The sequence below is a fragment of the Microtus oregoni genome, unplaced genomic scaffold (genome assembly GCF_018167655.1).
Source record: "Microtus oregoni isolate MIOR12 unplaced genomic scaffold, Mior012 000033F_ref0000390, whole genome shotgun sequence".
NCBI lineage: Eukaryota > Metazoa > Chordata > Mammalia > Rodentia > Cricetidae > Microtus > Microtus oregoni.
In genome coordinates, this window is record NW_024543092.1 from 1,382,071 (window position 1) to 1,387,227 (window position 5,157).

At 40.3% G+C, this 5,157-nt stretch overlaps 1 pseudogene; it reads right to left on the minus strand.

The window, feature by feature from the left end:
* Positions 1-1,896: 1,896 nt before the first annotated feature.
* LOC121466309 lies at positions 1,897-3,835 on the minus strand (annotated as a pseudogene).
* Between the last annotated feature and the right edge of the window lie 1,322 nt (positions 3,836-5,157).

The window sequence follows — 5,157 nt, forward strand, 5'->3', positions numbered from 1 at the left end:
ATAGAAAACACTTTACTGAGTGAGATAACCCAGACCCAAAAAGAGGAATATGGTATGCACTCACTCATAAGCGGATTCTAGCCATAAACAAAGGACATTGAGCCTATAGTTCGTGATCCTAGAGAAGCTAAATAAGAAGGTGAACCCAAAGAAAAACATATAGTTATCCTCCTGGATATTGGAAGTTGACAAGATCGCCGGGCAAAAGTTGGGAGCGGGGGGGTGGGGGTGGATTGGGGGGAAGGGGAGATGGGGAGATGGGGAGAGAGAAGGGAGAAGGGGAGGATTGGGGAGAGCTTGGGGGAATGGGATAATTGAGATGGAGGAAGGGTGGATATGGGAGCAGGGAAGAAGTTATCCTAACCAAGGGAGCCATTTTAGGGTTGGCTAGAGTCTTGGCTCTAGAGGGGTTCCCAGGTGTCCAAAGGGATTTCCACAACTAGTTCCATGGGCAGCAGAGGAGAGGGTGCCTGAACTGGCCTTATCTTATAACCACACTGATGAGTATCTTGCATATCACCATAGAACCTTCATCCGGCGATAGATAGAGATAGAGACAGAGACCCACATTGGAGCACTAGACTGAGCTCCCAAGGTCCAAATGAGAAGAAGAAGGAGGGAGAACATGACAAAAAAAAATATTTCTTAAAATGTTAAAATTACTGTCAATTCAAATTGTGGTGTTTATGAAGAAAATTGTATTGAATCACATAACTACAGGTATTACCGTTATTATGAGGTTCTTGTGCCAGTGTTGTATTGTGTGGTTAAAGGTGACCAGTGTTCTAGCTGACAACATTGATTTTGTGATATTCCAGGAAAAAAATGTTAACCTCTCTGGAAATCTCTAGTTACAAACTGGAGCCGTAATAGATTTTACTATAGAGTGATTGGACAGTTAAGCCTGGAAAAGATTTAGTTCAGCTAATGTCAATTTTATTCCTAGCTTTAAGGGAGTAGGAAATAGAAGCACACACACACACACACACACACACACACACACACACACACACATCAAACCAGACTCATAGCCAAACCCTTGGGTAACTGAGGCAAGAGAACCTCAATTCAAGACAAGACACTCAAGATTGGGCTAAGAATGTAAGAATAAACTATTGTTTCACAGAAATAGTGAAAAAACTACAGTGATAAATTTTAAACATTTTTTAATTATGTATTCAAAGAGAATAATCTAAGCCCATGACAGAAAGTTTGTCAGGATCAAGCAGCTAATGGATTGGAATTGCACTTCACATTTTTTTCATTTTTAATTGATTTTTATTGAACTTTACATTTTTCTCTGCTCCGCTTTCTTCCTCTCCCCTCCCCTTCAAGCCTCTTCCAAGTTCCCCATTCTCCCAATTTACTCAGGAGATCTTATCTTTTTCTACTTCCCATGTAGATTAGGTCTATGTAAATCTCTCTGAGGGTCCTCATTGCTGTCTAGGTTCTCTGGGGTTGTGACACACTTCACATTTTAAAAAGAATGTAGTGAGCTGGAAGCCATTTTCTAATTTATCTATTATATTTATCTTTTTTGGTGCCAATTTAAATGTTTTTATTAGACATTCCATTTTCCACCTGTTTTATTAGACATTGCATTTTCCACTTAGGATACAGTGCTTAAAAAGTGCAATTCTTATTTCACTCCCTGTGCACATGTTCCATGTTCAAATATTGAGAATGCTCAGTAAATTTACTGTAGCAGTTTGAATTTGAAACTGCCATGCAACTTGCTAAATTTGGGTCCTTCAAATGTTTCCCTGTGGAAAAAATGCTACACCTTTACTTGGATTGACTTAATTCACCTCTTCAATGGTGGGCCCTGAAGAAAGGCTTATGGTGCCTGGATAGCTGCACCATAAGCAACAGCTCCATCAGGGTTGATGCTCTTGTTCAGCTCTTTTTCATTGAAGAAGTCCTGCAGAAGCTTCTGAATCTTGGGCATTCTGGTAGAACCACCCACCAGGACAATACCATGGATTCCTCCGGCATCCTGCCAGCACTCTGGTCCAGCTTGGTAATGATAAGGATGCAGACTTTCTCCAATTCTTTCTGCTGGTGTTCAGATTCTTCCTTCTCTGCATTCTAGTTCTTTTCCCGCCAATTGATGATCTCGTTGTATTTGTCTAGGATCTTCTGTTTGGCCTCATCATTCATCTTTCCTTGAAGTTTCTCATCTTCAACTGTTGCTTTCATGTTGAAAGCATAAGACTCCAGGGAATTCTTGGAGGAAAACTTATCTCTATGCTTTTCATCTTCAGCTTTGTATTTCTCAGCTTCCTGGACCACATGGTCAATATCCTCCTTGCTCAAGCGGCCCTTGTCATTGGTGATGGTGATCTTGTTCTCCTTGCCTGTGCTCTTATCTACAGCAGAAACATTGAGGATGCCATGGGCATCAATGTCAAATGTGACTTCAATCTGGGGAACACACAGGGTGCTGGAGGGATGACTGTAAGTTCAAACTTTCCAAGCAGGTTGTTATCATGGTCCATTCACCTTCATACACCTGAATAAGCACACCCGGCTGGTTATCAGAGTAGGTGGTGAAAGTTTGGGTCTGCTTGGTATGGATGGTGGAATTGCGCTTGATGAGGACGTTCACGACTCCACCAGCAGTTTCAATACCAAAGGAAAGAGGAGTGACATCCAAGAGCAGCAAATCCTGAACATTCTCAGACTTGTCTCTAGATAGAATGGCTGCCTCGACAGCAGCACCATAAGCAACAGCTCCATCAGGGTTGATGCTCTTGTTCAGCTCTTTTCCATTAAAGAAGTCCTGCAGAAGCTTCTGAATCTTGGGGATTCTGGTAGAACCACCCACCAGGACAATACCATGGATCTGAGACTTGTCTAGTTTGACATCTCAAAGGACCTTTTCTACAGGGTCCAGAGTGCCCCAGAACAGGTCAGCATTTAATTCTTCAAATAGAGCATGGGTAATGGAGGTATAGAAGTCGATTCCCTCAAAGAGAGAATCAATCTCAATACTGGTCTGGGTGCTGGAGGAGAGGGTGCACTTTGCCGGTTCACAGGCAGTACGCAGACACCTGACAACTCTCTTGTTCTCACTGATGTCCTTATTGTGCTTTCGTTTAAACTCAGCAATGAAATGGTTGACCATCCTGTTGTCAAAGTCTTCTCCACCCAAGTGGGTGTCTCCAGCTATTGATTTTACTTCAAAAATTCCATCCTCAATTGTGAGGATGGACACATCAAAAGTACCACCTACCAAGTCAAAGATCAGCACATTCCTTTCAGCTCCAACCATCGTACCTAGCACATAGGCAATAGCAGCAACAGTCGGCTCGTTGATAATTCGAAGGACATTGAGGCCAGCAATAGTTCCAGTACCTTTTGTTGCCTGCTGCTGAGAATCATTAAAGTAGGCAGGCACTGTGACCACAGCATTGGTAACCATCTTCCCCAGATAAGCTTCTGCAATCTCCTTCATCTTAGTCAGAACCATACAGGATACCTCCTCTGGGTAGAAGCTTTCTGTCTCTCCTTTGTACTCTACTTGGACCTTGGGCCTGCCTTCATCTTTCACCACCCTGAAGGGCCAGTGCTTCATGTCAGACTGCACAACAGCATCATCAAACCTAAGTCCTATCAGACATTTGGCATCAAAAACTGTGTTGGTGGGGTTCGTCGCAACCTGATTGTTCATAGCATCCCCAATCAATCGTTCCATCTCAGTAAAAGCCACATAGCTTTGTGTGGTTCGGTTACCCTGGTCATTGGCAATTATCTCCACCTTTCCATGCTGGAAGACGCCCACACAGGAGTAGGTGGTGCCAAGATCAATACCGACTGCAGGTCCCTTAGACATGGTTGCTCGCGTGTAGGTCCGGCTGTTCTGGCGAGGAGACCACATCAATTCCACAAAGCTGGCGCTGCATTCAATGAAACCTATGGGTGCTGGGAATTGAACTCAGTACCTCTGTAATAGCAGTCAGTGCTCTTAACCTCTGAGCCATCTCTCCATCCCTTATATTTATCTTTTAAAAAAATAACAATATTGTGTCAAGATAGGATGATATGGTATTAAGATTCTTTCACTAGATTTGAAGAATTCAAATTCCTTAATATTTCACAAATCAAATGCTTTTATTAATGGTGGCTGGATATCTATATATTTCCAGTATTGTCGGTATTTTAAAAGTTACTTGCTTGTAAATACATACAGAAAGTTTTGCTCCTTAGTAAAAGATTACTCATGAAAAAAATAATTAATGGCCTTGGGTAGATGTCTCAGGAGATAAAGTGCTTGCTGTACAAGTGTGAAGACTGGAGTGTGGATCTCCAGAACATATGTAAACTTTGGGAAGGCTTATGAACCTGCCTGTACTTTCAATTGTCTCAAAGTAGAGAAAGGAGGTTAGTTTGACTAGTCACATTGGCAAATATTAGGTAAAATTGAGAGACTATGGAAAAGTAATTAGATTGCGGAACAATTGAGGATGCCTTCTGATATAAAATTTGGGTCTCCACACACCTGTACCTAACATGCTTACACACAAGTGAACATTTGCACGTTCGTATGCATACATACAGCACACACACACACACACACACACACACACACACACAGAGACGGTTTCAAAGGATAACCATTGTATTTCCATTTGTAAATACTGATATGTTAGCCTCAGTATGATTAAAAATTTAAGTTCAAGGAAAATTTTTTTAAAAAAAGACCTGTGAATGTAATAGATTTTCAAGTTTCAAATTTTATATAAAAATTTTATGCATATAAAAATATTCTTTTTCTCCATTCTCTAAAATGAAATCTATTTTCTATCACTAATAATTTATTAAGTCATGTAATTCATTTGTAAGTTATTATTTTAAATAACAGAAAATCTTAAGAGTATATATGGATGTATCCTTGTTTGTTAACATATCACCAAGCAGTTCTGATGATACTACAAATATAAAACAGTTGATAGCAATATGTCTAAGGAATATACCTTAACATCATTAGTGTTATTAAGGTTGCTTAGTAAAATATACTAAGAGGAGAGATTTACTGAAGGCATTTTTATCATTTAAAATAATTATTGAAATATTAATTTTTACTGCTCTTTTATTTAATATTTTTTTAAATCTTACATACTAGGTCTAGTTCCCCCTCCCTCCTCTTCTTCTACT